This window comes from Pan paniscus, chromosome 4, assembly GCF_029289425.2.
Source record: "Pan paniscus chromosome 4, NHGRI_mPanPan1-v2.0_pri, whole genome shotgun sequence".
Taxonomy (NCBI): domain Eukaryota; kingdom Metazoa; phylum Chordata; class Mammalia; order Primates; family Hominidae; genus Pan; species Pan paniscus.
The window spans coordinates 70,356,466-70,366,678 of NC_073253.2; the positions used below are offsets into that span (position 1 = coordinate 70,356,466).

A 10,213-nucleotide genomic window follows, 5' to 3' on the forward strand; every position below is an offset into this window, starting at 1 on the left:
ATGTCCCTGCATTTTTAACATCCTGGCATGGCCCCAAAACACTCCTCCATTACCCTTTTCTTGTTCAGTTTTTCATTGGGTTTTATCCAAGTTCAGAATAAATTATCTTGGCAATTTAAAACACTTGCACTTCCTCTCCCCTTGGATCTAAATGAACACAAATCATTTCTTTTCCATGGAAAGAACCAAGATAGTATGTTTCCCCTCTCATCAGTGAATCAAAAGAACTCTATTTAGCTGTTTGGCCTTTGTTCTCCTAAATCAAACATGCTGTTTATCACTAAAATTAACCATTACTTATAGGCTCATTGACTAAACCAATAAACCAGCAGAAATCTAAATAGGCTAAGAGCAAATCGAGTAAAACCTAATACAATCATGGTTTGTTTTTGAAGAAAATAAAAAACAAGCTATGAAAAGTCACTTGCAACATAACTTACTTATTCTATCGAAAAACATAGTTTTGTTTTTAGCCTGAACCTTCTTTTTTTTCTAGCCTATTCTCTCTACAGCAGATTTTCTTATTCCATTCAACACACACATGCCTAGTCCAATCTACCTTATATTTTCTTTTTAATGCTGTATCTAGATAGCATTGAATTCCATTGATTTTTCTCCACTATGTTTTCCATACATATTTTGTATCAGGCTGTTTTTCGCATTACTGTAAAGAAATACCTGAAATTGGGTAATTCATAAATAAAATAATTTTTCTTTTGCCTCATGGCTCTGCAGGCTCTACATGAAGCATAGTGCTGGTATCTGCTTCCAGTGAGGGTCTCAGGAAGATTACAATTGTGGCAGAAGGTGAAGGGGGAGCCAGCACATGATATGGCAAGAGAGAGAGCAAGAATGAGGGGTAGGTTTCATGCTTTTTCAAACAATTGATCTCATGTGAACTACCAGAGCGAGAAGTCACTTATCGCCAAGGGGATGATGCTAAGCCATTCATGAGGAATCCACATCCATGATCCAAACGCCCCCAATCAGGCCCCACTTCCAACACTGGGGATCACATTTCAACATGAGATTTGAAGAAGGAAAACATGCAAACTATATCATTTCAACCCTGGCCCGTTAAACCTCATGTCCTTCTCACACTACAAAATACAATCATCCCTTCCCAATAGTCCCCCAAAGTCTTAATTCATTCCAGCATCAAATCAATCAAAAGTCCAAAGCCTAAAATATCATCTGAGACTCATCTCCTTCTGCCTATGAGCCTATAAAATCAACAATGAGTTATTTACTTCCAAGATACAATGGTGGTATAGGAACTGGGTAAAAATTCCTATTCCAAAAGGGAGAAATCAGCCAAAATGAAGGGGTTACAGGCCCTTTGCAAGTCTGAAAACCAGCAGGGCAGTGATTAAATCTTAAAGCTACAAAATAATATTTTAAAACTTCATGTCTAGCATCCAGGGCACACTAGTGCCAGGGACGGGCTCCCAAAGCATTGGGCAGCTCTGCCTCTGTGACTTTGTAAGGTCACCATGGCTGCTTTCACAGGTTGGAATTGAGTGCCTATGGCTTTTTCAGGCTCAGGATGCAAGCTGCTGGTGGCTCTAACATTCTGGTGTCTGGAGGGTGGCAGTCCTATTCCCACAGCTCAAGTAGGTAGTGCTCTAGCAGGGATTCTTTGTGGAGGCTCCAACCCCACAATTGCCCTCAGCATTTCTCTAGTATAGGCTGTCTGTGGGGGCTCCACCCTGCAGCAGGCTTCTGAAATACATCATACAACATCTGAAATTTAGGTAAAGGCTGTCAAGTCTCCTTCACTCTTGTATTCTGAGCACCTGTAGGTTTAATGCCATGTATAAGCCACCAAGGCTTATCACTTGAGCACCCTGGAGCAGCAGGCCAAACTGTATCTGGGCCCCTTTGAGCCAAGGCTGGAGCCAGAGCAGCCAGGATGCAAGTAGCAGTGTCCTGAAGTGGAGCGTGGCAGCGGTGCCTTGTGCCTGGCCCCTGAAAACATTCTTTTCTCCTAGGCTTCTGGGACTGTGATGGGAGAGGCAGCTTAGAAAATTTCTGAAATGCCTTCTAAACCTTTTTCCCATTGTCTCAGATATTAGCACTTGGCTCCCTTTTAGCCATCCAAATCCCTCTAGTAAGAGGTTACTTGAAGCCTGCTTATATTAGTGTCCTAAAAATGTTTTTTGTTTGTTTTCTGCCACATGGTTAGGTTGTAAATTTTCCAGATTTGTATGTTCTTCTCTTTTAAACATGAGTTCCAACTTTAAGTCACTTCTTTGCTTCTGTATCTGTTCATAGGCTGTTAGAAGCAGCTAGGTCACATCTTTTTTTTTTTGAGATGAAGTCTCATTCTTGTCACCCAGGCTGGAGTGTAATGGCGCGATCTCGGCTCACTGCAACCTCTGCCTCCCAGATTCAAGTGATTCTCCTGCCCCAGCCCCCCAAGTAGTTGGGATTACAGGTGCCTGCTACCACACCCAGCTAATTTTTTGTGTTTTTAGTAGAGATGGGGTTTCACCATGTTGGTCAGGCTGGTCTCAAACTCCTAACCTCAGGTGATCCACCCTCCTCAGCCTCCCAAATTGCTGGGATTACAGGCATAAGCCAGGTCACATTTTAAATGCTTTCCTGCTTAGAAATTTCTTCCACCAGATACCCTATCAAGCTTTTCCAATGTGCCTTATTTTGTTGTTATTCTGTTTTGTTTTGTTTTAGGCTTTCAGCAGCCTGAAGCCATGGTTTTAAGTTACTGTCTCTAGTCATAAGTGGTAAATAGAGATGAGGAAGGGACTTTACTGGCCCAACTATAAACAGAAACAAAGAACCCATGACTGTGTTCTCTCCCTTGGACACCACTGAGTCATTGCTCTTAAGTTTGGCCTTCCATAGACTTCCTAGGATGTGAACATAATGTGGCCAAGCTCCTTGGTAGGTTGCAACACAGGTGACCATTACTCCACTTCCCAATAACTTTTTCATTTTCATCTGAATCATCATCAGCCTGGACTTCACTGTCCACATTTCTATCAGCATTTTGGTCACAATCACTTAACCAGTCTCTAAGAAGTTCCAAACTTTCTCTCATCTTCTTGTCTTCTTCTGAGCCCTCCAAACTCTTCCAACCTCTAACCATTACCCAGTTCCAAAACTTATTCCACATTTTCAGGTATCTTTATAGCAATACTCCACTCCTCGTTATCAATTTTCTGTGTTAGGCCATTTGTCCATTGCTATAAAGAAAAACTTGAGGCTGGGTAATTTATAAAGAAAAGGAGTTAAATTGGTTCATGGTTCTGCAGGCTATACTAGCATGGCTCCAACATCTGCTTCTGGTGAGGCCTCAGGAACTTTACAATCACAGCAGAAGATGAAGGGGGAGCGGGTGCATCACCCCTCCCAGAGAAATAAGGTACCCAGAGAATAAGAGGGAAAATACCACACTCTCTTAAACAACCAGATGAATGAGTGACAGCTCATTCATCACCAAAGGGATGGCCCAAGCCATTCATGAGGAATCCTCCCCCATGATCCAAACACCTCCTACCAGGCCCCATCTCTAACACTGGGGATTACATTCAACATGAGATTTGGAAGGGACAAACATCCAAATTATATTATATGTAAATGCTTTTTAACACAGTAATAAAGGGTTAGGCTTTTATTTTTGCCCAAGGTTGGACATGTAATATTTTTCTACAGATTCTTAGTATCTTTCTATTTATCTATATTCAATACAATTTTTCTAACCACCTAATGATAAACCTTTTGCCTAAGACAGAAATGTTTTCACACATATACATTAAAATGAATGAAAAACTAGTATATTTTCCCCTCTCTACCCAGGTAGTTACAAATCTATTGCAAGGTTCTAAGAGGTTGGATCCAAGAAAACCAGGCCACATAATAGGAGTACAGAGACCAGAAGCCTGCCTCTTGGCCTCAACACCTGTGTCTTTCCATTCGTCCTGATATGTCAGCTGCTGCAAGGAAGCAATGAGCTGAGATAGTTAACATTTTGCTTCCATGAAGAATTTACTCCTTCTATCAGTGGAATCAGACTGTGAGTATTTCAGTTTACTCCTTGGTGCTCAGGGAATAATAAAATAACCACTCCAGCAAGTACTTGGAGATTGTGAACATTAATAAAGGTTAATAAAGCATTTTGAGTGCTGAAGAAAAAGTATCATATGGCTCTGTCAGATAGGAATTGAATTGTCCTGCTTTCAGGAACTAGCACTAAAGCAATCTCATTGGTTGTTACAAATCAAGCTAGAAATGTCATAGAAAACATCGTGATATCTAGATAGTGGTTATCTGAGCTCACAGAATCACCCTTTGAGATTAAGATTTAAATTGCAGGGCAGAATGTCTTCATTAAATTGTACTCCCAGAGTTACCAATTTAGGCTTAGCTATAATAAAAAATGTAGAAAAATGATTTAAAGAATTATCTCATTTATTCAAAATTTGATTAAGAATATGAAAAGCTTGGTTAATTTGCCAAAAATCACTTAAATGTTTTATACATTATGACTTTATATGGGCAAAGCTTGAATAATATGTTCATGAAAAGTAGCTACTGAAATTAATTGTGCATACATATGATTAAAATATACCGACAGAGAATATAATGCAGCAGGCAGAAGTATGAATGACAATTTCAGGAAAGCTGCATTTGTACTCTGGTTCCACTATTTTCCAACAGAATTGGAAAATTAATGTAATGAGAGATTGAACTTTTAATGTGCTTATGAGTTTCTCCCTATATAAAAACATTAATTTCATAATTTAGATTAATTCATCTGAAAGAACATTGACCAATTAGAGAGAAAGGTCTAGTGCCATATAAATTTAGTGTACATTTGACTATGCAGAGATTTGATAGCCACAAACATGAGAGCACTGCTCTTCTGAGAAGTGTCAACCTCTTCCAATCCACATCACCATCTCTGCGCTCTCCAATCTCCACCACATATTCCACTTTTGCTCTACATCTTCACTTGAACGTGCAACATACCTTTGCCCATTAGGCACAGGGCTAGAAACTCCTAGCTTTTCCCGAACTTTGGGAAGCTTTGAGACTGGAAAAACATGTCACAAAAGTACAAAAAAGAAAACTTCAAAATCCAAACAATATATGGTAATGATGTCCATTATTTCAATAGCCACAAACTGATTATTATACAGTGAGTGCATTTTAGACTTTTGTTATAATGTGTAATATGATTTCCAAAAAAGTAAGACTGTCACTGATATGGTTTGGCTGCTTCCCCACCCAAATCTCATCTTAAATTATAGTACCCATGATCCCCATTTGTCATGGGAGGGGCCCGGGAAGTAATTTATGGGGTGGTTACCCTCATGCTGTTCTCATGATAGTGAGTGAGTTCTCACAAAATCTGATGGTTTTCTAAGGGGCTTTTCCCCCTTTTGCTAAGCACTTCTTGCTGCCCTCATGTGAAGAAAGATGTGTTTGTTTCCCCTTCTGCCATGATTGTAAGTTTCCTGAGGCCTCCTCAGCCCTGTGGAATTGTGAGCCAATTAAACCTCTTTCCTTTATAAATTGCCCAGTTTGGGGTATGTCTTTATTACCAGCATGAAAAAGGACTAATTCAGTCACATATTGATAAATGGCCTTAAATGTCTTTCACTCAAACCTCAAATATTCAAACAATTCTCAACTTCTTCCTTCAAAACATTCCTCCTCGCTGTTCACCAGCATAGCATCGAAACAGCCCCACCAGCAGTCTGGTCCCTGAACAAGAAAACATTGCCTCCAAGTCTCCTCAGAATATTACTCCTTCTCTCCATCCTCCCTGTCCTCCTTAGGGCCTAATTTTTCTTAACTCTGGGCTGGACTCCAGGCTTCTAGTCTCAGAGTACTAGTACTTTACTATGTATAAATAAAATTTGAAGTACATATTTAAAACATATATTTCTGGGCTCCATCCGCCAGTTTGATTGTGATTCAGTTCATTTTGGGTGAGGCTTGGGAATCTCTTTGTTTCTTATCTTTTGAGACCCTCCCCCAGTGATTTTAACCCCTACTTTGTGAAATACTGAAATTTTTTGTTCAAAGAATAACTACATATATCCCAAAACATTTATTTGATTCTTTTGGCCTAAAATAATTCATTGCAGTCAGGATAAGTGTCTATCTTCTCACCATGATGCTCAAGGCTTTCTGCTGCAACCTTTGCCATATTCCTAGGCTCACCTTTGTTTCTCAATACGGATAGTGTTCTTATTTATATATTCTCAACCTGGCTAGCACCTTCTCCTCCTTCAATGCTCAGATTGGGCACTACGTTGTGATGGTTAATGCTGAGTGTCAACATGATTGGATTGAAGGATACAAAGTATTGATCCCGGGTGTGTCTGTGAGGGTTTTGCCAAAGGAGATTAACATTTGAGTCAGTGGGCTAGGGAAGACAGACACACCCTTAATCTCATGGACAACATCTAATCAGCTACCAGTGAATATAAAACAGGCAGAAAAACGTGAAGAGGTGAGACTGGCCTAGGCTCCCAGTCTATATCTTTCTCCCATGCTGGACGCTTCCTGTTCTTGAACATCAGACTTCAAGTTCTTCAGTTTTGAGACTCGGACTGCCTCTCCTTGCTTCTCAAACTTGCAGAGAGTCTATTTTGGGACTTTGTGATCATGTAAATTAATACTATATATATATATACACACACACACATACACACATATAATATATTTTATATTATATTATATATAATATATATAAAGTATATATTAAAATATATATATGTATAAAGTATATATACATATATATTATGTATTATATATTATAATATATAATATATATTATAATATATAATATGATAATATAATATATTATATTATTATATTACATATACATATATTATATTATATATAATACATATGTAATATATAATATATAATATGTTATATTATATATTATATATAAATACATATGTTATATATAAAGTATATATACATATATATACACTTCATATATACTTTATATGTATATATGAAGTATATATACATATATGTCTCCAAGGAGACCTCTGGCCTTTTACCAGGGTAACTGTGCACTGGGGACAGGGATGTTTAGACATATTGGAGACTACTGGACAATGGCTCTGAGCTGACGTTGATTCTAGGGGAACCAAAACATCATTGTGGTCCTCCAGTTGAAGTAGGGGCTTATGGAGGTCAGGTAATTAATGGAGTTTTAGTTCAGGTCTGACTGACAGTGGGTCCAGTGGGTCCCTGGATTCATCCTGTGGTCATTTCCCCAGTGCCAGAATGCATAAATGGCATAGACATACTTAGCAGCTGGCAGAACCCCCACATTGGCTCCCTGACTGGTAGGGTGAGGGCAATTATGATGGAAAAGGCCAAATGGAAGCTGTTAGAGCTGCCTCTACCTAGAAAAATAGTAAATCAAAAACAATATCACATTCCCGGAGGGATTACAGAGATTAGTGCTACTATCAAGGATTTGAAAGACATAGGAGTGGTGATTCCCACCACATCCCCATTCAAATCTCCCATTTGGCCTGTGCAGAAGACAGATGGATCTTGGAGAATGTCAGTGGATTATCGTTAGCTTAGCCAAGTGGTGACTCCAATTGCAGCTGCTGTACCAAATGTGGTTTCATTGCTTGAGCAAATTAACACATCTCTTGGTACCTGGTATGCAACCATTTGACTTGGCAAATGTCTCTTTCTCTATTCTTGCCCATAAAGCCCACCAGAAGCAATTTGCCTTCAGCTGGCAAGGTGAGCAATATACCTTTACTCTCCTACCTCAGGGGTATATCCACTCTCTGGCTTCCTGTCATAATATTATTCAGAGAGATTTTGATCACTTTTTGCTTCCACAATATATCACACTGATCTACTACATTGATGACATTATGCTGATTGGATCCAGTGAACAAGAAGTAGCAAACACACTGGACTTATTGGTGAGACATTTGTGTGCCAGAAGATGGAAAATAAATCTGACTAAAATTCAGGGACCTTCTACCTAAGTAAAATTTCTAGGAGTCCAGTGGTGTGAGGCCTGTCGAGATATTCCTTCTAAGATGAAGGATGAGTTGCTGCATTTGGACCCTCCTACAACCAGGAAAGAGGCACAATGCCTAGTGGGCCTACTTGGATTTTGGAGGCAACACATTCCTCATATGAACATGAGAAGGCTTTGCAACAGGTCCAGGCTGCTGTGCAAGCTGCTCTGGCACTTTGGCCATATGACCCAGCAGATCCAATGGTGCTTGAGGTGTTAGTGCCAGATAGGGACGCTGTTTGAAGCCTTTGACAGGCCCCCATAGGTGAATCACAGTGGAGGCCTCTAGAATTTTGGAGCAAGGCCCTGCCATCTTCTTCAGATAGCTAGTCTCCTTTTGACACAGCTCTTGGCCTATAACTGGGCTTTGGTGGAAACTGAATATTTGACTATGGATCATCAAGCCATCATGCAACCTGAACTGCTTATCATGAACAGGGTGCTTTCTGACCCACCTAGCCAGAAAGTGGGCCGTGCATAGCAGCATTGCATCATCAAATGGAGTTGGCATATACATGATCGGGCTTGAGCAGGTCCTGAATAAAAAGGAAATTACATGAGGAAGTGGCTCAAATGCCCATGGTCTCCACTCCTGCCACTCTGCCTTCTGTCCCCCAGCCTGCACTGATGGCATCATGGGGAGGTTCCTATGATCAGTTGACAGAGGAAGAGAAGACTAGGGCCTGATTCACAGATGGTTCTGCATGATATGCAGGCACCACCTGTAAGTGGACAGATGCATCATTATATCCCCTTTCTAGGACATCCCTGAAGGACAGCGGTGAAAGGAAATCTTCCCAGTGGGCAGAACTTTGAGCAGTGCACCTGGTTATGCACTTCACATGGAAGGAGAAATGACCAGATGTACGATTATATACTGATACATGGGCTGTAGCCAATGGTTTGGCTGGATGGTCAGGGACTTGGAAGAAGCATGATTGGAAAATTGGTGACAAAGAAATTTGGGGAAGAGGCATGTGGATGGACCTCTCTGAATGGTCAAAAACTGTGAAGATATTTGTATCCCATATGAGTGCTCATCAACAGTGACCTCAGCAGAGGCAGATTTTAATAATCAAGTGGATAGGATGACCCATTCTGCGAACACCACTCAGCCTCTTTCCCCAGCCACTTCTGTCATCACCCAATGGGCCTATGAACAAAGTGGCCATGGTGACAGGGATGGAGGTTATGCATGGGCTCAGCAACACGGACTTCCATTCACCAAGGCTGACCTGGCTACGGCCACTGCTGAGTGACCAATTTCCCAGCAGCAGAGACGAACACTGAACTCTCTATATGGCGCCATTCCTCAGGGTGATCAGCAATCTACCTGGTGGCAGGTTGATTATACTGGACTTCTTTCATCATGGAAAGGGCAGAGGTTTGTCCTCACTGGAATAGACACTTTCTCCAGATGTGGGTTTGCCTATGCTGCACGCAATGCTTCTGCCAAGACTATCATCCATGGATTCATGGAATGCCTTATCCACTGTCATGGTATTCCACATAGCATTGTCTCTGACCAAGGCACTCACTTTACGGCTAAAGAAGTGGAGCAGTGGGCTCATGCTCATGGAATTCACTGGTTTTACCATGTTCCCCATCATCCTGAAGCAGCTGGATTGATAGAACAGTAGAATGGCCTTTTTAAGTCACAATTACAATGCCAACTAGGTGACAATACTTTGCAGGGCTGGGGCAAAGTTCTCCAGAAGGCCATGTATTCTCTGAATCAGCATCCAATATATGGTACTGTTTCTCCCATAGCCAGGAATCATGTGTCCGGGATTTAAGGGGTGAGAGTGGAAGTGGCACCACTCACCATCACCCCTAGTGATCCACTAGCAAAATTTTTGCTTCCTGTTCCTGGAACATTATGTTCTGCTGGCCTAGAAGTCTTAGGTCCAGAGTGAGGAACGTGGCCACCAGGTGACACAACAATGATTCCATTAAACTGGAAGTTAAGATTGTCCCTGGACACCTTGGGCTCCTCCTACCTTTAAGTCAACAGGCTAAGAAGGGAGTTACAGTGTTGGTTGGGGTGACTGGCACGGACTATCAAGATGAATCAGTCTACTACTCCACAGTGGAGGTAAGGAAGAGTATGCACAGAATACAGGAGATCCATTACGGCCTCTTTTAGTATCACCATGACCTGTGATTAAGGTC

The 10,213-nt window shown here is 41.0% G+C and overlaps 1 pseudogene; it reads left to right on the plus strand.

Annotated features, from left to right (window-relative positions):
* Positions 1-1,526: 1,526 nt before the first annotated feature.
* On the plus strand, positions 1,527-9,957 carry LOC134730476 (uncharacterized; annotated as a pseudogene).
* The last annotated feature ends 256 nt before the right edge of the window (positions 9,958-10,213 follow it).